This window comes from Corapipo altera, unplaced genomic scaffold, assembly GCF_003945725.1.
Source record: "Corapipo altera isolate COAL_440 unplaced genomic scaffold, ASM394572v1 2b, whole genome shotgun sequence".
NCBI classification, from domain to species: domain Eukaryota; kingdom Metazoa; phylum Chordata; class Aves; order Passeriformes; family Pipridae; genus Corapipo; species Corapipo altera.
The window spans coordinates 1,764,838-1,789,826 of record NW_020884874.1 but is presented as its reverse complement, the minus strand read 5'-3'; positions in this window follow the sequence as shown (position 1 = coordinate 1,789,826).

Here is a 24,989-nt window from a genome sequence, read left to right as displayed (position 1 = left end):
AAATAGTTTTAAATTAAAGAAACAAACAAACAACAAAAGCAAGTAAAAAAAACCCCTCCCAAAAACTCAACCCAAACCCCACAAACATTTTAAAGTATTAGAAGATGGAGCTTTTAAGGGAGGACAGGTGTTTCAGTTTGCTAAGATAGCCCCCCAAAACTATTAATCAGAATGATTAATCAGTACCAGTGAGTGTTAGAACTCTTGACACAATGCCCATACAGAGAACAGGGAAGCTTCCTCAATAGTAAATAAATCTAGTTTAGTCCAGTTATTTTATATTCCATCTGGAAGATAGTCAGTGGTAAAACTGTCACTAAGTCTGTAATGTATTATACTAAAAATGCTACTATGTGTTACACATTAAGAAGGCAGACACAAGCTACACTGTGCTCTTTTAATGCCATACAGACTTAAAATTATGTGCCAAGAAATTTCTCACTCATGGGAAGCAGAGAAATTAGGGTAATAATGATAATGAGGGAAAGTATAATAAAAATAAAAACTGAGTTCAGAGGCCATCTGAGCAACACAAAACTGATTAATCATGCTTGGCAATGCCAGAGAAAATTTCTATCAATTTCCTATTGACTCTGATGGGTGCTTAAAGTGGTGAGCGTGACTCCCTTTTACAATGAAAAAAGAATATCAATCTCTAAAGTAGCACATAAAGTTTAGATTCCTGAATGGTAGGTCACAGTCCTAAGCACACCAGTACAGCAGCTGTCTACTCTTTACTAATCAGGGTGTACTCTAAAGCTTCATAAGTGACAGGGTTTTTTATTTGTAGGTCTCAGTTATGACAGAGTTGAGCAATGGAGCATCTCTCTAGATCCAGGTACCTGGACAGTCTTCTCTCCTTGTTATCCAAGAGGCTTGATATAGTGATTGTATACAAAATGCTTTGAATGCTCACTGAAACAGAATCCAGTGATGAACAATATTTTAAAACAAATAAACAATAATAAAAACAAACAAACAAACAAAAACATCATCAACAACAACAAAAATTTAGTAACATTTCTAATCTCCTTAAAATAGTCTAGAGAAAATGTTCTCTCAGACCAAGAGATTACAAAGTTTTCTAAACACTGGTAAAGAGGGTTATTTTGAGAGGGTTATTTTGAAAGGGTTATTTATAATTCTTTCTGCTAAAACTGTATCACAGGGCAGAAGGGAATTCTATGATGAGAGAATGGAGGGAGTAAAAACGAGTCTTTTCAGATACAATGACAAACATTTTTCTTTATCCTGTCATTGCCATTTCTGTATGTTTTCCTGTTCACTGGGTTTTGGTCTAACTAATACTGAATTCCCTTTTGTACAGCACCTAAATATAAGAATCTGCATGTCCTGTACTAGCTTCCATTCCACTCACCTTATGCCACTTTCTGGTAAGTAAAGAGATATGGATTTACATTTTTTCAGATGGAAAAGGGATACAGATTACTATTCTTGAAGTAACTACCTTATTGACTGGTTTATTTTGTAAAGAAAACCATCTTTATTCAACATCTGTTTTTTTTAAAACAAACTTGGTTTAAAATAAACAAAAACAAACCACGAACAATTCTCAAGCAAATGATGAGTTGAGAGTTGTTTAGAAAACTTGTTTGGGGAAGCTATTCAGGGGAAAATAAATTTAAGACTCTCCATCTATAATTAAGTACTTGACTGTTGGTATCTACCTAATTAGAAGTGTTGTGCTGCCATTTTGAGGTCCTAAGAGACTTTTGACTTTGAACAGACCCACCAAAAGAGTCAGACATTGCGGAGTTCATTGCTAAAATTTCCTAAGAGTTAAAGCTAAAAAAAAAATAAATTCTAGGTTAAATCTAGTTCCAAAATGAATGGAAATGGAAATTTTGAAAAAGAAGTTTCTAACATGTGACTAAGGAAGTTTTCTTTGTTTCTTAGAGAGCTGAATACAGTTTAATGTTATCAAATGCAACCAAATTTTAAATAACAAGAAAATAGCTATAAGAATGTGGCAAATCAAGGTTTTCACCTAACCAAGAAGCCTTCAGTTTATTGCTTAGCTAAGTAGGTCAATGAAGTAACAACACCTCACACCTGAAGCTATTCTACTTTCAATTTTCTACAATGCCACTGGCATTAATCAGTTACACGGTTAAAATCATTAGGGAAGACAAATTAAACAGTACTTTAAATGAAGCTAAATTTACAATGTATATATTGTACGTCTCTTGCACTGATTTTTCAGTGAAAATTGAGACAATTTTAATGAGTATGTGAAACCATTATCAGTTTTACAAATATTTTTATAGTAGTGACTCAAAATCATCAGGCTATATTTTCTCTTGAATATCTAATATTTTGGGTGGTCTGAGAGCTGATCTCAGTTTGAGTCTTTCTAGGTTGGAAGATATTTTTCTGTACCTACCTTATTATTTGTTTAGCCCACTGACATGAATATGTAGCATTTTCCAGTGCTAGAAGTGTATGTACCAACAGAGAGAGCTTGCTCTTATTACTAAAAGGCAAGAAATAAGGATACTTATTCTCTGAAGACTAGCAAAGGTTTTAATTAAATTCTCTCTTAAAAAAAGCCAAAAAAAACCCCTTGAAGTAAATTACTATGATGCAAAAGGTAATCACAGGGTTGAGGTTCTCTGTTCTCTACACATACAACAATGGTAATGATGTAAGTTCTTCAGATGTGTATTTACCATAACAGTGTAGTCTGAGGAACTGGAGGTAGTCTCCAGCAGCCCAGGAATGAGTAATGTCATGAAACCCATACATGGGCAATCTAGAAAATACAAGAAAACTGATTTGAGGAGGACTAATTAAAATTTCTCCCACTGATGAACAAAGAGGATTGTTGTCTGTGTAACAGCTGATCAAGAATGGTGACTTCACTTTTAAGACTCCGCCATCAACTTTGGCTTAGAAGCAAGAATCCATCAGTAGTTATTATAAATTAAATGCTGGCAAATATGCATGTGAAATGCTATCTCTGTTGCACCTGAACTCTTTTAATTCTCTGACATGTTTCCTATCATTGCTTGAACACAATACGTGTGAATAAGTGTGATATCCATGCAGTTTGCAAATATGGAACTGTTGACTTCTTCTTCTACAGTTTCTTTTCCCTGAAGGAAAGCCTGAAACAATACAGAAAACCAACTATGCTTCAACAGCAGGCTTTTGATGTCCACAGATTCTGTGCCGTCAGAGGAGTGTTAATTGGCCTCTGTCAGCTGTACCTCTCCTAAGGACAGGATTTCTTGGCCATTCTTTGCCACTGCAAGCTGACAGCCTGTTCTCAAAGCAGGTGAAACAGAACAGAAAAAACAAATTCTGAGATTGTTGAATAGATTTTGAGTAAAACTGTCTGTATAGCTCTGTTGTGTTGTGCTTTAAAAATATTTAAAATTTAGAGGAAGGAAAGTGAAATGGAACACATTACCAACCTACTTAATGACCAGCTTAGGTTCTGCAAATCCCCCTTCAGATTGTGGTAGCTTTTTCCAGTTACTGATTTGGTGTAGATTTAAACAGCTGAAATCCAAGAGAGAATAGGATCTGTAGGCCTTATCATTAACTTTCACGATGAAACAAATTTTCTATGGCAGAAGTCATATGGTTTTTTAACAGTTCAGGATTCTAGAGAGAAGCTGATGTGGCAATAGGCCAATTATATTGGGTGTTTAAGGTTAGTCATAACAACTGAAATGGAACATAAATCATAGATGGTCAGGGTTTTATTATGTTTGCATTCATTGTTGATTATAATTTGCTATGTAACTGAAATCTTTATATAACACCAGAAGTACGGTAGATGGTGTTGTCCTAAGCTGCAATCTCTACCATAGTCAAATCATAGGATACAAGAAATGTTGCAAAAAATTTCATGCTTCAGCAATGTGTGAAGCAGCAGCTTAGAGTCTAAACCATGCAAGGGTTTATGTATGGCTGCCTTGTGCTCGGTGTCTGAGTATGAAGAAATCTTAATGCTAATAACCAATTTTTTTTTTTTTTTTTTTTTTTTTGCTTTTCATTCACGGTTGAATTCTACTGTTTTCTCTAGGGCAGAAGAAATCTTTTTCTTTTCCCAGAACACAGGAATAGATAAAATATTAATTCAGTGCCTGACTTTCCTGCTCATCTGAAGTGTATATGAGTTCACTGCAGTTAGAAAGGTATACAGTCCAGCAGCTTGAAACTGCAGTGCTTTCCCAGGGATCATCAGGAACAGAGTACATTTTTCAATGTCCATTAGAAAGGCGAGTCCTCAGATGTACGCTTCATTTCACTTTTATTCCTCAAATCTGGAAACATGGTTCTGTGGTTATGCTTTTTGCTTGAATAAGACCTGCAAATATTTGAATGAGATAAATAATAAAATATCCATATTTTACATTATCTCTGAACACTAAATACTGATAGTTCTAATTTTCATGGGGTAAGCATAAACCAATTATTAATAATGATAATGATGGTTATTATAATGCTAATATTAATAATGACAAAAACTTTAAATGCTTGCAAGTCTACCTCTTGTTCTGACCTCCTAATATTCCATGAAGAGAGATACATTGGACATTTATTTTCAGATCTTTACAACAATCATTTTCTCTTTCTCCTTAAAGTTCAAGAAATAAGGAACAATGGTATGTAACTCTCTTCCCACCTATCACACTGACTGAAATAAAGTCTATTGTGATCTTGTCTTTCCTTCAAATCAGAGACAAATATATAACTAATTTTTTTCTTTACTTTTTTTTTAATACTGCAATCAATTCTTCTTTGAGAAAATGTTCTGAATTGTAATTGTCACTTGTAACTTAATCTTTGCGTAGCTAATGACCAGGGTTTGTAAATCTTTTCTGCCTCAGGGGCAATACATCCAAGTCTTATGGCCACTAAATACTTAAATTACACCTTCAGGAAGTAAGAAGGAAAGGGGAGCTCAAGGAGTAATTTGTACAGGAAAGTAGCAATGGTTTTTTATCTCTTCATTTCATGTCAGGCCTGAAGCTGAGTCTGAGATTCCCTTCATCCCACAAAGCACATGCTCTCCAGACTTGCTGCTAATCTGACTGTTTATGGCTCTGTATGCAAGCTCCTGAGTGTACTTACACATATGAAATTATTATGTTATTATATATATAATTAATCAATTATATAAAAAACAAATATTTTATATATATATATATATATCTAAAGATTAGTCAGCTACTCATCTTCATATATTTCATTTGGGTAGAAACTTCACTATCCTCTGAAGATACCAAATTGCATATCACAGGAAATGCAGTTTGGTGTTCAGATTTCAGATGAGCTGACACAGATTGCAGGTTATAAAGTGTAAGTAACACAAAAATTAACTAGGTATCATTAGGAAATACTGAACAAAGAAACACTATTCTACTATCATACTCAGTTTTTCAGAGGGAAACAAAACATTTAGGTAAATTAAAGCACTTTTTCCTTGCTCTTGACAGTTGAGAACTTTTGCCCTGCCACCTGTTGGTCACCAGCTGATGTCCTGGTACATAAAGATGGACTGTTTTCAGTTTTGTAAAATTTTGAGTCTGACAAAAAGTTAATCTGATTTTAGGCTTGTATTGGAAACTCTGCGACATATTATATGTGAGTTCCTTGGATTAATTATCTCTTACAAGAAAAACAATACAGTTTTAAAAGTGTTGGTTTTAAACGTCAGACTAATATCCATCACCTATTTTATATAAATAAGTATACTAGAACACCTGGCATACTTTTAACTATCTGTCCTTTTTTTGTTTTCTCTTTCCTGATCTGAATTGTCCTAAATTCTTAATCTCTAATTACAGAGAATATACAGCCCACTCACTCACCACTACCTGGTCATTGCTGTTCTATAGATCTCATATTCACGCAGTTTTCAGGATTTCTGTAATGATGGGAGCAAAACCGAAAACAGTATCCAGGACATGTCTTCATTCTCCAATCTGTAATGATGCCTAAATCTTTTCCACAGGGCCTCACTAAGTGAAGTTATTCTCACAGTGCATTCTTTGCAGGGAGTACTGTACCCATGTGAAACTAACGTGTCATGGTTTAGACCTCAAGTTTTCTACCTGAAATTTGAAATATATGAAAGTATTATTTTTTTATAGTCTTAATGCATACAGATTGTCATTATTCTATTCTATTTCTACTTGAAGTTTAGAATAAAATATTGAAAAAAAAGGGACAAAAGATTATGGCTATTTCATGCATCCCGATTCTGTTGATTTTGGCTTAAAAATGTTGCCTGCTGGTCTGGATGAGGGTCTAAGTCTCAAAAGCAGCCAGCTGGCTGAATATCTTAAGAAACTAAATCCCATTGACATAAGTGTTTTCTTTCTGAAGTAGAGACTAGCAGACTACTATGATAATGGATAAAAAGACACTGAAATATTTTTAAATGGAAAAAAAGTATTCCAGCTGGACTGAGAGTCAAAGGCATTTTTCCCCTCCTATCCCCTTCCCTCCCTGTATGAAATTTGAGTAGTCTGATTTTTTGTGGGGACTCCAGGGGTTTGAAGCAACAGAATTTATTGCCACAAGCAGTGGGAAAGGTACAAGGCTGCAAAGCTTCTGGACTGCCCGTCACTTCTTTGACTGAAGATTTCAGGCTAACAGAATCTCTACCAGAATAGATTCTATTATGTTGGTAGTACCTGGAGGCTTTGATTAAGGGTCTTGGAGTCCACTCACCCTTATGGAGGAAACAAAAAAGTCATTTCCACACAGAAATTACAAGGGAAGTATAAAATGAGAAAATTAAAAGAAAAAAAATAATAAAAAAGTAGATTCAGTAATCTATCTTACCTGCTTCATGTGCTAATAGCACATAGCACCAATTTATCTTTTTGTTTGAGATTGCCTTATTTCCTTTCATGGTTCTCAAAACTAATTCATCAGAGAGATAACCTGGGCTACTAAAATACAGAGACTCGTGTAAACTCTCTGCATTCATCTGAATCATCCCAGTTCTCTGGTGGTTGTAGCACATTGTATATGACAAACAATTTGATGCTAACTGGGACCTACTTTGTCTGATAAATTAGATGTATTTAATACACTTGCCTTGGGGAATAAATAAAAGATAGTGTGCTTTTAGTATTTTCAAAACCAATTCCCAGTTCTCAAAACTCTGAGAGAACAATTTTCTCTCATTTTTCTGGCAGCTGAATATTTTTTCACATGGCTCTAGTCGCAGAGTCCTTGATGGGAACAAGAAAGCACAGATTCATACCTCAGTAATTATGTGAGGTGTAATCTTATTGCAGAAAAACAGATGAGAAATAAGCATTCAAATCTTGTCTACCTGATTTTTTTCTGATAAACACCTTGTTGGCATGCACAGAGACTTGCTGGACAAAGAAGGAGTGAAAGAGAGGAAGAACAAAAGAAAACTAAAAAACCAGAATTTACTCTCAAAAATCTCACAGCTCTATCAATATACATACCCAACTCAGTATATACCTGAGGGACTGCCAGCACTGGCAGCATTCCTAATGTGGTGGACCAAGGAAGAGCCATTTTGACCAAGACTAGCTTTCACTACAATCTCCCTAGAAATGGAAAAGTATTCTAAAGTCCATTGCAGTGTAGCAAATCAGTCAATCAACCTGGTCTTATATTTTTGCATTGAAATGTAGTTGTATAGATTTAGACCCATCTGTTTTTATTCTAAACCCTATGAATTGTTGAGGCATTCAGACACTATCCTATTTTCTCCATAAGTTTGATGATATTTCTCTAGATAAAATCACTGAAATTAAAGATCTGGGGCAAGGAAACTGGAAAATATTTCTTAAATCTTTTTAAAGACCATTCCTCCTCCTGCCTCTTTTTAAAGTAAAATATCTCTGTTGTTTGGTGAGGGTTTTTTCCATTTTTTCCTTTTATGTTCACTTTTCTTGTAGGGAAAATTTAGAAGTAGAAGTTAAAATGAATGTATTAATTGTTTCTAACAGTGTCTGACAACTGGGTGGAGGTTTGTTCTGTAACTGAAAATTATTTCTTCAAGAAATGTGGCTAAAAGCAACAGAATAATTTTTAACCCAAGTTTCAGAACTTCATACTTCAGTAGAATCAGTGATTCTTAAATAGTCTATAGATTGTATACAACCCTTTGTCAGTATTTTACTTTCCCGTACTACAGAAATTCTTCTCTTCCAGAAATTATTATCATTTAGTGTCAGTCTAGTGTTCTTCCAGTACAATAACTGGAAGAAGTATAATAACTTCTACCATTGGATTTAAATCAGTGAAAGAATAATTATGCACTATGCATTGCTACGTTTTACTATGTTACTTGCTGCAAAGACTGTTTTGTAATTTTTTGTTACTCCATGTTACTCAATGGAGTTGTTTTGTTATTCAATGGGTTTTTCAAAAAGTATACTTTTGGCCTTCTTTTTTTTTTTCTGTAGCCAACAGTATCAAAAAGGATTCTTTCAGGGTTCTTTCGTTGTCTTCTAAGAGTCTGAAGTCACTTGGATAAAGTTCAGTGTCTCAAGAATTGCCAGAGAAGTTCAAAAAACAAAATGAAAGCAGATTTTCTGGATAAAATCTGAAATCTTAGTCCTGAAAGCTTTTTTCTGGTAGTTTCAGTCCATCTTTTACTCTCATTCAAAGATTATTACAGATATATCAACGATTGTAAAGTGACAATTTCCCAGCAAACGTAAACCCATTCTGTACAATACTGCTCTCTCAGTATATTTAAATTAGCTACAGGCAGCTTTTCTCCCAAGTAGACCTCATAAATTACCAAAATACTAATACTAGTGGAAAAGAACTCTGTTATGCTATTAGGAAGGGATGGGGATGAACGCATTATCATGACATGAACATATCAAATGTTTGACTTAGCATGCCTTTTATCTGAGGTAATGTAACGTGTACCCTGTCAAATTGTAGATGGTTAGTATGAAAAGCATCTTCAGATGGAAACATTTCTCAGACTTAAACATATCTCCAAGAGCTACTTCACTATCCACAATTTCATGGGCTGAGCCTTGCATATTCCCACCAGCCAGATACAACTGATGCACGACTTCAGGTGGGAGAAAGGCAGAAGGTAGTGGTCCCATGGTCAAAATGTACAAGATTGAAGCCCTGAAGTGTGAAGAAAAAAAGAAAATGAAATAGTCATGTCTAAACTGTGACACACCTGCCTAAGGTGTTAGTAGCCCAGTTCTCCTGTGTTTCACACTGATAGGAAATATAACTGATGGCACTGGAATAGAAAAACAGTGAAAGTCATGTCATAGAATCATAGAATCACAGAATTGTTTGGGTTGGAAGGGACCTTAAATATCATCTAGTTCCAACCTCCTCTACCATGGGCGGGGACACCTACTAGACCAGTTGTTCAAAGGTGGTTCAAGCCTGGTCTTCAGCACTCCCAGGGATGGGGTATGGGCATGTTTTCACTAGGAGTTAGAGGTGGAAGTAAACAACCACAGGTTAGCATTCTGCTTGAAGATTCCTATTACCTAAAAAGTCAGGCAGCAAAACACATTTGAGTTGCTCATTCTGAATGATGCTGAATGCCCTTCTACATGATGTATATAACACAATGTTACATACTATATGTTGTTTGCTTTTGAATGGCATTAAGAAGATTTTCACTTGGAACTTTTTTTTTTGGCGGACACCCTGGGCGGGTGTGGTGGCGGCCCCTCTTCTGGCGGGCACCCTAGGCTCGCGCCCCTGGGCAGCCACCAGGTGCCTGCAGGGTGGCCTCCGGCGGCCTCCAGCAGGGAAAAAGGAGCCCACTATCCACCCTGACCTTATCCTCCCCCCATTGTGTTACCACAGATCTTCCCACGCACTGCTCACCTGCTACACACCATACACTCCATACAGGACTGTCCTACCCAGCCTCCTGCCACCCCAAGGACCCCCACGGCCCTGACATCCCACCCCTCCCCCAAACCGGACTGCCAAACCTCTGTGTGCAGAATATACCACCTAAGCAGTCTTTCTGTTGTGCCTTTTGCAACTGGACGTGCCTATCTCGTATTGGCCTTTTTAGCCACCAACGCGCTTGTAGGAAATGTGAGTAAAGCCCTTCTCAAATCTTCGTTCGTGAAACCTAGTCATGAAAAAAAGCTTGGAACTTTTTCCAGTGTGTAGAGAGGAACTTAATTAATCTTCTCAATATGTGGAGATAATTGTGAAAAATCATTAAGTAATTGTGAGAAGACATGAGGATGTAAATGGTGTGACTAGTATTGGTGGAGCATGCCAAAACACAGCCTGTTTCCAGAAGAACATAACATAACATAGAAGTCTGAATGTCACTGGAAACTTTAATTTTCAAAAATAAACAAAAACTGAAAAGCCTGTAAGGGAAAAAACAGATCTAGGAATTCAAGTTTGAACACCTATTTCTATAAAGTATTTAAAATGTTTTAATAAAGTTACTGGACCTTTACTGGAAAAGTCAAATGTGACTTTTAATTGCCCTATCAAGATGTTTTGCACTCATCATACCAACGGAATTTAGTGACAAACTTTTTTTATCTCAAGACTGACTTACTATATTTTAAAATTTATCCTTCTAAATAATCTGCCATATTTTTTCTAGCAACTCCAGAAGATTTAGGAAAAGATGAAGAAAAAGATTATATTCACTAGCCACATTCATTTTTTTATGTGACAGACATATATTTATTTAAAGAGCATGGCCCAACCACTTGAACTCTCACAGTTAGACCTTGAGGTTTATAAGCCAAAGAGAACAATTAACAACTCAGTTGCCTATAATAAATTAGCAATAAATTGAATTGTTATAGTCTGCATTTATATTATTGTCAATATTTCCTACTACTCTGTTCCAATTAAAATTCTGCAATATTTACAGTAGACTCCTTTAAGCCATAAACACTACTGAACACTCACATGCCAAGCAGGTAATATGAGAAAAAAAAAATCATAAAAATACAAACTTTCAGGATACTATTTATAGTAGACTAGTAGTGCATATGATGAAATGCATTATCTGAGCCCTTGGAAAATATCACAACTATGTAAGATATTAATAACCTCATGCATGCTTCCTTATGATATACAATGCATCAAATAAATCAAAATGATTTTTCTGTGATAAAGACAGCTATATTATACCTAGAAGTAGTCAATTAAGCAATAAAACATGACACTGGGTATATTGCACTAATTCATCTTGCACCTGGTCAGGAAAGGTGTTATTTCTGTCAAGATTTCCCCCACCCACTCCCAGGACTTTAAATGAAAGTTGATTTTTTAAGTATCTCACAAGATTAAGCCCCCAATAATTTGCATTTTGGTCTGATATATTCTTAGAGAATTTTTCCAGATACTCGGGTACCAGTTTCCATTCAGTGCCTAGTTTTGAGTTCTAAATTATGAATTGTCTTTAAAGCATCAATCATTTTTCTTTTCTGCTTGGTTTGCGATAAAACTACACATTTCACAAGCACAAATAAAGTTAAAAATAGGAGGTGCATATGCTTGTCTGCTTCTTTATAGCTACGGAAATGCTTATAGTTCCAAAGTAAGGGAGTAAATATATAAAAACAGGGTATGCAGGTGTGAGACTGTTTACCTTTTTCTAAATAGTATTTTTTCTTGATTTTTATTGATACATCAGTATATACATTATATGACTGTTTTATTTTGCCTTAAAGCTAGGCTGAAAGTGTATCAGATCTCAATTTACCAGACAGGCCTGTTTCAATAGCTAGAGGACTAGAAAAGAGTATGGGAATTTATCTGCAGGAAGAGTTGTACTAGAGGACTGATCTAAAGGTAGTTGCACAGAGTGGCGGTCTGAAAAACTAACACAATTCCAGCATGGGGTAAAAACTGGAATAGTTTATTGAACACGAGAACACAAGTAAAGGGCCTTGTGGGTTGGACATGTTAATGAGGACATGCTATGTTAATTAAGGAATTGCACAAGTTTTACTGAGGTTACCCAATTGATTAATATTTTTCTCAACCAAGATTAAAGGGATTAAGGGGTTTTAGACATAGTCTGATAGAATCATCTAAAAGTTCTTTTTGATTTTTCTGCAGGAGCCAAAGTAATCCTTATAGCTGTACTTCAACAGATCTTGTAAGCAAGGTCCAAGTCCTCAGGTCAAGGGATTTCTCTCAGCCCCTGTTTTCCAAGGTCTGCTGTGTCATAAAGAATTCCTACACCCCCACAGCCCAGCTATCCCTTCATAATTTATTAAAACTGTGACTAAATGCCTTGTGAATTTCCTTTTTTTTTCTCTCTCTTTCCTCTCTGTAAATGGGAAGTCAACCTGTTTCTGAATGGAGATGGCTCTCAAATCCCTTTAAATCCTATGTTGTGTGATTCTGCACCTGCTAGTGTAATTTATACCGTCTGCTAACCACGCTGAACCTCACATACCAGAGCTCCTGGGCTGTAGTCTGAATGCTGGTGGAAAAAAACTTCGTGGACAGAATGAAATCTTCCAAAAATACCTAAATACTATTTATCTATTCAAGCATCTTCAAAAGTTCTAATTCCTTCTCAGTATTGATAACCTTCTATAAATAGCATAACAAATTGGATTGGAGAAATCTTATGGCAGTGACCAGAACACTACAGAAAATATTTCTTGGTATTGTATTATGAATACCTTAAATACACAATTCTCATTGTCTGACTAAGAAAAACTAACAAGTATTTAATCACAGAGAAAATGTAGATGTAGGAAGGAATCCTTATTTAGAAAAATGACTATGTACTTACTTTAAAGGGTGTAATTCAGTGCTATTAAATATCTAAAGGAAGATCACTGTGAGTTGAAAAGTAAACATGACACCCGTGGATAGTATAAGAATATGTATTCTTATAATGCATTTTAAGAAAAACCACAAAAAGTGTTATATGCATCTCATAGTTCAAGCCCTGACAATTTAACTTCTGTAAAAATATCTGTATTTATTATATATTAGGTTAAGATATTTGCATACATATTGGACCCCTTAAACAATCATGATGAGGTACATGTGGATACAGGAGTTGGATTCCCATGTATAGGAATGGTTTGGTTATGTTTAGGTTTTCTTAAGGGAGTTTAGAAATCGAAAGAACCATGGCTAATCATTCTAATTTTCACTTTTTTTCACTGCATGGATTAAATGTGTTGTAAAGAAGTGTTTGGATATCTCCTCCAAAGATGCCGCAGAAAAGCCATGTCATCAATATCCTATGAATATTTTCAGGCTGCCCTGAAATAACACAAATATTCTGGTGTCCACCATTTCTTTTCTCTTTTCTCCAAATATGCCTTTTTGGCGTTTTGTCTTCTTCACAGAGACTGAACTGTTAATGATTAATGACTCAAACATTCGACCACCTTCAGTGACAGCCCAGGTAAGAGACTGGACTATTGGTGCCCATTGCTCAATCAACAGTGTGTTTTGTCAACAATATGCAAAGTGGCCACGAGGGCCAGGGGCTGAAGGCATGCATATCGCACACTTCAGATTACAAGCTGGGTGTTAAAATAAGGAAAGAGGCAAACCCTGTGAGGTAGTGTTTCTTTTTCCTTACACAGATGCTTCAGCCATGATAACTCCCTAGAATGTTCACACTCAGCCTGAAGATTTTCATCTCTTGTTGATGAGCCATAATGGGGCATAATGGACTCAGCTGCACTGATGTAAGAGATCAGCTGCAAAGTATCTCATGACTCACAGTATTACATCATCCAGTGTAAAACTCCCAGCCCAAGGGGAGGTACAGGAGGCAACCTCACCTGAACCTGAGCATATTTAACTCTGAGTTTCAGAGCTTTCCTCAACTACCCAGGGCTTTGACTACCACTTTGGTGGGTCTGAACTGAGACCACCACTTAGTACTACAACCACCACTTCAACCACTGAAATCGCAACAATCAAGTCTCCTTGCTGGATCCAACAGATGTTTTGCAGGTCTTTCCCAGCTATTCACTATTTCCTGCCAGCACTGAATCTTCAACCACTCCTGCCATGTTTTCCAGGTGAGGAAGACGTGAACAGTGTGGAAGGGTGGCCATCTTTTCTCTGCCCTGTAGCCACGTGTTTTTTCCAGGTAGGGGAGGGCAGCTGCTGTCTCCATTTGGTCCAGTGGGCAGGGCTTGGGAAGTTTCTCCCCATCAGTTGGTTTAACCCAGTTTTATCAGTATTGTTATTAACATTCTTCTCAGTAAAGAGTTATTTTTTTCACTTACATCAGAGTGTATTTAGTCTCTCTCTCTGTATTGGAGAAACCGAAGGTATTGAAACTGAGGGAGAAGAATTTTTCTGAGGTCTCCACACCTCCAAATTGTCTCAAACCAAGACACATGCTCAGTTTATAAAGCCAAATAAAACACTTTCAGTTGGAAAAAAAAAAAAAATCATTACAGAACTCTGGAGTAAATTTGACAAAATGGTAAAGAATTTGCATATTTTCAAGATATGTTGCATGATGCCACAGAAGATAGTGTTAGTTGTCAAATCTAAAACTTATTCAACAGGCAGGGAAATGCTATTTCAGCCATTCAAATTGCCAGTTTTTGCCAGCAGGAAATACAACCAAAGTCCCCATGCTACCTATATTTCTTAAGCAAGTAGGGATATGTATTATAAAAAGAGAATTACAAGTTCATTAGGCAATATTACCTTTATATCTCAAAGATCAAAGTTGTAAGAAAGAGCTTCAGGCCATGCTTACATTGCTATTTTGCTTCTCTCCAGGCCCTGTAAAATCTTATTTTCTTTTGGTTCTCTACAGTGTAGATAAAAAGACAAATCTCTTGCTACCATCCTTTTTATGGGAAAAAAAAAAAAAAAAAAGAGAAATTTCTAGTGACACCTATTGGTACAATTTGAAGATGTCTAATTAGCAAATTGCCTCACCATATGCAGGAGAGAAAGTGAAAAATATGACCTGTTGAGTACCAGAGAAGGAAATAAATTTTTCACTATGATATTTTTTTTTTAAAAAAAACCAAGTATTTTAAATATTTAAAAAATTATAAACAGTTCTGATGCTATTATGTATATCTCAGTATCTACTTTTTTGATTTCCCTCTATGGGATGCTTCCTTGATTTCAGGAAGGCTAGCCAACAAAATTCAAAACAGTAGCAGAAATTAAGCAATCATTGATATCTTGCAATGGTCTCATCATTCAAAACCACTGCTGTCTATCCTTTAAGATTCTAGTCATAACAGCCATTTATTTTTCCTGTACAGTCAACGAAAACACAGTAACTTCTGAGGGCAATTCATCTCACCAGTCGCAAACACCTTACCTTTGGGTGGAAGGTATTATCTTATTGAGACAGCCATCTTTCTCCACTGACCACAGAGGAAGACAAGATTCTTGTTTTGGACTAGCAGATGAATCCTACTGCTGAGATGAGGGTACAAGATTAAAAAACAAATGAACATAAACAAACAGCAACAAAAAGAAAGAAAATGTTCACACCACCTTCACTAAAAAAGGTATTTAAGTACATGCCTAGGTTCAGGAATGGGAACAGCTTTACCAAAGTCAATTGAATTGTTCATTAAAGACACTAGAAGGGAAAATTAAATATTGTCAGCAACCTTCAAATTGGTTTCATTCAACAACTTTCAAATTTGGCTCATTTTCATTTTCCTGAAAGCATTGATGACATTAATCAATGGTTATGTAAACAGTTATTAAAATATTTACTCGTCTGTTCTTAGTAAAAAGATAAAATAAAATCAAAATATTTCATTAACCATTTGAAAAAAATTCTGTAATTTCTACAAATACTGATTAAATTTTGAAATGAAATTAATTATAAACAACTTATCTGAAAGAAATTTATGCTTGCACAGGATTTTTTTTTTTTTTGCAACTGAAGCAACATTTTAATGGAGGTATAAGAGATACTTGGATCACCTCTACTATTTATAATCTTGAAACTCAGCACTAGTAAATAATTTTATTGCATTGGGATCAGAACCTAAAGTTCTGTGTAGGAATTCATTATGGAAAAAAGCCCAGTGGTAAAGCCAATTAATAAGTATTTCACCCACTCATCACAGAAGAGACAAATGGGAATTCACAGTGTATGTTAGGAGTTTAAACTCTGCTTTCATTTTTTTATCCCACTTTTCATAAATAATTTTTGTCCTTTGATCATAACTGAGATTTACCTGTTCACCTGCTCTTGATATGCCATGTTTATTTTGGTTATTTAAAAAATCAGTGTCAGAAAAAAAGCAAATGAAAAAGCACTACCAGAAGAGGAAAATTTATAAGAGGGAAGATAAAACAGCAGAACCCCCTAGGATGAAGGTGGAGAACACAGGCCGAAAAATAAAAGTGGAGAAGTAGAGAACAAGAACCAGACTGGTAGAGAGAAGCAGGGGTGGAGAATAGCAGCTTGTTTTTTCTCCCGCTAAATTCAGTGGGTAAAGTCCTATTGTCTTACAAAGGAAAAGACCAGACCATCTTTACAGCTTCTGTTTATTCTTCTACTGAGTTGGTATTCATGTTTCTATATAAGTCTCAGTCCATGACGTAGTGCTCCCTTCGTTTTATCTAGCACCTCCTCCTTTGAGTTCCCCTGTGCCTTTTTTGCTCCTCATGGATGCTAGCTATCCTGAATTCAGTTACACTTGTGTCTGTATATTTGATTAAAAGATAGTTGTCTGAGTTATTTGAAGTTCTGCTAGGAGAAAGACTTCATTGTTCAAGGGTTATTATTACTCTGTCTCACGCTCTATTTCTCTCTCTCCTAAGGTACTGCAGTGCCTATAATGAAGTGAATCCAAATGACTACTTTGAGACTACCGAAGAATCTGACATGCACACAGAATATTCTTTTAACATTGGTCTGAACTAATCATCCAAAAGGATTTTCTATTTCATTTATGGGATTTGATTCTCCCATGTGTTTTTCTTCTAATGTGATTGTACTGATGCAAAATCAGAAGCATTGGTAAAAAGGCTGGCGTGCTTTCAGTCTGCAGGACTTCATAAAAATTCTGGAGAGGTTGAACTAGCCTCTGGCTGATAATGGGGGAAGTCTAATGGAATAATAGCAACATGGAAGGCATTAGCACCTGTAGAGCAAATTCCCTCCTGCGTCCCTTTTTTTCACTATGCAAATATAAGAGGATGTGGGCTTCCCTTGGTGGGTGTAAAGGCCGTGTGGCTGCTTGACTCTTGAGTTTCTGTTCCCTTTGTACTGATTTGACTATCACAAGGAGCTGGTAGGTTAAAGCCTCTGATAAAAAGTACTAAATCAGATGATGATATTTTGTCAGTAAAAGAAAGCTTAGGAATAAAGTCACAAAATTTAATTTTTTAATATAAACTGTGCATCTCAGGATGACATTTAGAATTTTCCTCTTTATTGTTTTTATGTTTGGGATTTTTTTTAACTAATCCCCCATAGAGTAAGGTTGACAAAGAAGCCTGAGTACTGCTATCAGCAGATTCTGACAATATTTCCACTGGAATGAGTTGCATTTTTTCTGCAGTGTTGTGGTCAGTATTGTCTCCATCATCTGGTTCTTACCACTCATTCTTTTCATCGGCCTTCCTCATTCTTCTACCTTAATAATTTTTCTCCCTTTTTGTTAAAATTGTCTTTTCCCTGTGTCTTACCATGTCTTCACAATTAACTGCCTTAAAAAAACCCAAACATTTCCAACAAATCAACAAAGTATCGTCTTGTTGTTTCAAGTGAACTTAGCCCTCTTTTTCTATGTTTTGACTTTTCTTCCCCTTCTTCCCTACAACCATTTACCAGGAAAGCTTGAGGCCTGAAGCAGTGGCTGTGATTCTGTGATGGATCACAAGCATTGACTTGGGCATACTTTGGAAACCAAATTGTGGTTATAAATTCTGGGTAGAATTATGGCTCTATCTGAGGAAAGTCTTTTCAGTCTGGTATCGGCAGTTTTGAGTGTGCCAGCTAATGTGTAGGCTCAATGTAAGGAAGGATAGGAGTGGTACAATCTTTAGCTTTGAGATGTTGCTACAACACTTTTCCTCACTGAAGATGTAGCATAAAATATAAACATAATGATACTGGAAAGCTGAGCACAGAGCTATGTCTAAGTCCTTCATATGCTTTAAAGGGATTGAACAAAGAGTCATGGAATTTCATATGCTTTCCAAAATGTTCTGAAGGTAAGATTTCTGACCACGTGCCCTGCCTCTCCCATTGTACTGACATATAATGCAATAGGCAGAGTAGAGTAGTCTAGATAATTAGAAGCTATTACGATAAATTTGTATGTTTTTGAAGGTATGCACATGGAAATATGTGTCATGATATAAGCTATATATGGAGGAGATGGGTGAGTAGAGGCTTCATATACAGGTCTGTGTGCCTGAACCACAAGGTGAAATTCACATCTCAGGAGGATGGAACAATTTTTGTACTGCTGCAAGAGTTAAAAGGTATTTACCTAAGGAAAGAGGTTCGTAGTATGAACAACCTACTGAGGACAAATATATGAAGAATATTTTGTTTCTAGTGTAAAAGTAAGGAAGAATTTTCCTTCACTTTTTTCTTTGCCCCCCACAAGCATAACAATTCATTCTATGGGGTTTTTACAAGGCAAAATACAGTCCAAAAGACTGTAGAAGTCCTCTAACAGTGGAGGTGTCCTCTTTGAGGATCACCAAGTCCCAGGTTATTTCATTATTTCAGTCATTGCCCACTCTGAGTACAGAGGCCTAGATTTGGTTCACCTTACGAAGGTCAAAATTCTAGGCATTTTGCACTGCTGCAGTTCACTTCCAGATTCATAAAGCTCTAGGACAATGCTAATAGCAGGTGTCATCCTAAAACTACATCAAGACTAGGTCTTGGTAATGTACAGAGAGTTCACACATACTAAGTGGAAAAGGAGAATTACTGTGTTTTCAAAAAATACATGTTTTTTCAAACTTTCTACTAGTTTTCCCAGTGAATGTTGTTTGATTCTACATGCATCAGCATATTGGTGGCATCCTACTTTTCCCTTTTATAAATAGACACACTCTACTACACAAATGTTCAGCCTACCATATGACAAACTATCCTTTTAAAAAAAAATTGTTTGTAAAACATCAAGAGACAAAATCCTGTGGGAAAATTATGCCTCATTCCATAACTTTGTCACTAAATTCCATTCCTTTTTTTGCTAAATAGAACCTTAAACTTCTTCAATGCCTTTTATAAGGAGCTTTGCTTCTCAGATGCATTAAACCCACCCACTTCCTCTCCATATACTATCGTCATCCCGTTTGAGGTTTGTTTCCCTGTTTGTCCTTTCCAAAATGGTAGCATTTATAAAAAGGGTTTTTCAAACTCATTGTGGTCAAGCCTAGATGGCAAAGGATTTTATCGATACAACTACCCATGCTTCTTTCATTCTTTCTGAAAAGGAATCTAAAACATAACAAATATCAAGCCTTTAGAATGGATTTTGTTTCTAAGTGTCTTCATTTCCTCCAACGGTTTAAAAAAAAAGGATGTTTTCCAGGGGATTCCTCCCACTGAGTTTGACATGAACTCTGTCTTTCAAACAGGTGAAAGTAAAAGTTGGCCCACACTGGTACAGCTGTAGGAAGTATTGTATATCCTTATAGACCAAGACAGGTCTATTCAAAACTTATTGGAAACAATAGGAAAATATTGAACTGGTTTTTTACAATTTAGAAATGGAAATAATGTGTAGCACCAACTATACTGCATGTAAAAGCCTCAGACTTCCATGTATATTCTTACAGGAGCCAGGTCAAGTGTTTCATAGGCTGGATTTGTAGCTCAGGTAAAACAGTGTAAATCAAGAGTAATTCCATTAAGATTATTAAGTTAGTACACCAATATGAGCCCGGAAGAAGTGTGTGAAGGTTGAAACTCTGTAATTACATTTGTTTCCACAACAGATAGAGCATCGTTGATATTTAAAAGGACATTGTTCAATAAATTAGTAGCAAATGAAACACTGCAGAGAAAGAAAACTCACAAGATATTAAATGGTGTAGACTTGCTTTACTAATACTTTTTTATTTATTTAAACATTGCCTTAAAAATATGGAAGCTCAAAACCCCTAATCACTAGCAAAATCTGACATTGTCAGATCCCCAGCTGATGAAAAAATGAAGCCAAAAAAATTCACATAGGTTAACAAATGAGTGAAAAGGATTCTGAAATTTATTTTGCTTTTTCGTTTGTGTAATTTTAATTTTTATATAGTCTTAATATTTAAAAATTTCCTTAACCAGGTAGTTTTGAAGTTTCAAATGGATTTGTGTAAACTTTGGGTGGATTTCTTACCATTTGTGGATTTTTTGTAAATTAACCCCGAAGGATTTGAGTGTCCAAGGTTAAAAAGAAATGGCTCAGGAAGCCCAAAGAGAGAGTAAATAATAAAAAATACTCTCTGAAATAGCATGCTGTTCAAAACTCTTGTTATTGATCAGATATGGATGCCTGATTAACCAGGGAGCACCAAATTATATTCTGCAAAATGTTTAACTCTAATAAATCTAATTGCTAATTTAACTGAGAAAGAGAGTCCAGACTTTTTTAAATTTAGAAAGTAATTTTTCCCCTATGAATTATGAGATTAAACCAATTTATACTTAACATATTTTCTGCTTTTTACCATTATTTATTTTGAATCTGATAGCAAGCTCTTTATTTCTCAGCAACAAGTTAACAAGGAAACATACAAAACACAAATTAGTGAGATTAATATCAAATTAATTAAATAATTAAAAATGTTAAAATTGTTTAGTGAGAATTTTACAAGACTCTTACTCATTTCTGCAATATGCTTCAAAATTAATAGCCCAGTTTTTAATTCTAGTGTTTGGTAAACTTTGATCACAAACTTGACAGTACTTTGAAGCTTCCATTTTTAAAAGCCTTCCTCCTCCTAAATATTCTTTGCTTTAGTTTTTGAATAAGTGGACATTGATGCAAATGTATCTTATCCTTTTCAGACCCTAGTTCATTAACTAGCTCTCATTTTATTTCTATTTTTCATCCTGATTTAGATAAGTGGTTCTTATGTAATAATTTTGCTGTATGATAATAGACATTAGCTTTCATTCTTGTCAGCTTCCAGACTAAGGGATAAAACTAAGTGGGATACTTTTGGATTAATGGATAAATTAAGGAATAGTTACTTGGGCAATTAAATCACTGAGTTAGCAAAATATATGGATTTATTAGCTTTGGTTCTTGGACTTTTTTCAAGACTAAAGGTGAATGGGTTGAAGAAAGGGAAATACTATCTTTCTGTTTTCTTAACCCCTGGATTTATTAGAAAGATAACCTGCCATTGGAGAAAATTTAAAGTAACATCGTGACATTCTAATTTGCACCATCTGTTGATAATTGTCAATTCCCTAACACGTCAAATGTGAAAGGCTGAGAGGATGGAACAAAGATGGATATGCTTCATGCATGACAATCAGTTTTCTTTGTAATAGACGGAATCTACACCATCTGAAAAAGAACTAAAAATACTTCAGGAGCCATAACAAAAATAGTAGCATGAGTTACTACCACAAAACAAGGTGGGGAGAGGAATCTCTGTCTCCTTATACTCTGTGATAGCAGCCACAGGGCATCTCTGTATTTTGTATTTTTTCTCAAGGATGATATTTAACAGAACAGAGGATATGAAAACAGGACATGTTTTTTTCAGTCCTGAAAATAGTTCCCGGAGTACACAAGTTTAAATGCTCTTGTAAAGAATGTGCCTGAACAACTGAGCATCTCTTCTTGGATCAGTGTAACTGGAATTGATGCTGTCTAGGCTGTCCTTATTTGTAAGGCCTCCCTACTACCAATTTCTGTTGTTAAACAGACGGAGCCAGATGAATAAGTCAGGCAAATCAAATTAAACAACTTTTAAGTACAAGAACAATGTGAGGATTACTGTAAATTCAGATATATTAGTACTCTTCATCTTTTTTTCTCAGGCTGTGAACAGACTCTGAAGAGGTCTGTAATTCTAGATGTCACTTTCGCTCACCTGGAGAGTACAGTATTAAAGCCCAGCAAAAGTACTCCCATGAGCACTTCCTAATCTGTTTCAAACATAAATCATCTGAGTTAGTCTGAAGAGTTTAAATAGGAAGCACCCATACAATTCTGTCTATCTACACAGTTGAGAGGGTAGGACCTCTGACTAGTGAGCACTAAGGAGTAGATTTGGGCTATTCTATTTTTAAGAATAAGCATTAATCTTCTCTCTGTTCAACCTAATCCTATATTCTGAACAGCAGGAGCAGCTAGTATGACTACTAATTCCATCGGAAAAAAAAATTCACTTCTGATGAATATTTTTGCCAGCCACAATTTTTGACATTTTCTAAAGGAGCTCAAATTTAGTACCCTTTAACAAGTAGGAGATTTCTTCAATATGTCTGTGGCTTTTTTTAGTAGTTAAAAGTGACATATTAGATTTAAAAGGAAAGAAACATTCAGAATCTTCACACTTTTTAAAAAAATAAATCTTTGGATCTTTTCTGTTTGCTGGTGTTTATATATGTAAATGGTTTTTTTCTATGTACGAACATATATATAGACTCTAACTATATTGCAGAGAATTAGGTTGATGATATTGATACAGAAGTAAAATCAGACTTAGTTGCTGAAGTTGATTTTATATTTCTGTATGATCAACACAATTTTTAGGAAAAAAAAAGATCCTTGACTCTGCTGTAGCTGCTTTTATAGTTTTATATCTGTAAGTAGTACTCTGGTTTAGAAAAGTTTTGCAACTGAATAGCATGTAAATACAGTAAGAAATGTGTAAACTAAAGAAAAATAATCATATTAACAGCTCAAAAGAGTCTTGTACTGGGAAAGATATGAAAACCTTCCTCATAACTGAAGACAAGGAATGTGAAATCAACTACTGACAGTTGAAGGTGAAAGAAAATATATTATTTCTGTTTGCTTACCCTTGGTAGAGTTTAAATTGTTTCAAGATGAAAGAGTTTTTTTGGAATTGAGCTGATTTAAATCTGTTTGCTCTGCTGCTGATCTTTTTATAGCACCTATAACATTAGCTTCTGCTCAGGTAACTGCTGATGGGCAATAGACTACCAGCTAATTCCAGCAAGAACAAAGAAAGATATTGTACAATCAATATTCAGGTAGAGATGTACTTATTCTCAGTTTTCTGTTCCTGCCACTGACGAGAGCAACTACACAATATCTGCAGTCAGACCACTTCAATGGAGATAATCTCAAAAGTTAACCAGGTTGGGCTTCGTTCCATATTTAGAGAAGACACTTTCAGGAAAATTATATGATATGATATTCTCCAAAATACTATGAACTATTTTATATGCAAACACTTTCCTCTTAATATCTTCAGAAAATTAATAAGGAGGAATTAAAATTAAGGCTTTACAAAATTCGCTGTCCTAAAATAGAGTTTGTCAATATAGTCTTCTGCTTGTTCCAAATATCAACTGTTTTTCCTATTAAAAAACCTTATTGTTCCATGTGTAGACTCCTCTCTGTCTCTGAAAACAGCAGTGCCTACTTCACCAGCTAGTCACCAAATGAGCAAGAAGTTCCGATTCTTTAGATGATTCTTAGTAAATAATTACAGTACAGGCTGTGTGGTCATGGCACAATCACAGAAAAACAGTGATTATCAGTTGTTTGTCTGTTGTTTAATTCACAGTATAAATAAAGATACATGAAGAATCCTTTGTTGGTAAGGTTTTGTTTTTCGAAAGATCAACTGCTGCTAAACTACAAGTAGCAGACAGTGAAACCAACTAGTCTGTAGCATTCAGGAACTTGAATGGAAAGAAGATCCAGATTTTATTTAAACCAAAGGAGAAAAATCATCTGAATCATATAAGTAACTCAAAGGAGCAGGAAAACAAATCTTTCAGTGCTCTAAAGCTGACTGGGTGAATAAGCAGTGCAAAGAACATTGGAATGAAAAGAAATCAAATACAGAGTGTAGAATATTTAGGGACAAAGTAAAAACAAAAAAGAAACTGGGAAGGTTTACACTTCTATACTTCCTATACATTGTTTGTGAATTAAACCATAAGAAATTGCTTCAATCACACAAATAAAAATATAAAGAATAGAAGAATCAGTAGTAATATCCAATGAGAATAGGAAGATATCCACTTAAATTAGTATTTTCCTCATAAGGAATGATGCTGAAATTGAAAACATAAGTAAGGTGATGAGTGTGTGAATAGCAGTTCGGAAATGGATATTACTGCAACTGAAGTAGATGCAAAATACAAAGATCTTAAAATGTTCAAATCAGAGGAATTAATTCTTTTTATTCCAGAATTTGGAGCAAAATGGAATATACAATTTCAGATTTCACAGTCAGATTTTGTTTCTTTATTTCCCGAGTTTTTTCACATCAGCGGAGAGTAGAAGATAAAGTATGAAAAGGAGAGCAGAATGACAACCCATTAGATTGATAAATAATAATATGCAAGGCTTCTTCTGAAAGACATTTTGAAAGAAAGAATAAGATATTACCATAAGATATCAGTCTAATCTGATAGGATTCATTGAAAAATGATTGATTTTCTAGATGGGAAAAGAGAACAGATCTAATCAGTCTGATACCACACAGGAATTGTTAGTTAAAAAGAGGAGAGAAAAAAAGGGATTAATCTGGGAATTATAAAGTGGGGAAGGGACTAAAGGAGGGGTGACAAGAGGAGTAAAGAACAGGAAAAAACTCAGGTAGAGGGAGACTGCCACTACAGTTCCTCAGTCTCTTGAGTGGTTTCATTAATATTTTCAGTAATAACCTTGAAAGAAATATGATACTGAATTAAATGAAATGTGTAACTAGTTAGGAAAATTGGGATATCACGCAAAAAGATTTGGATGACCCTGACTTCTGGAAAAATAGAAACAGAATGAAATTCAGTAGTATGAAATATATTGTCATGCAGCTAGGAATTAATAACAACATCTTTTTCAGTAAAACATGGATTCATTATTTGGAAA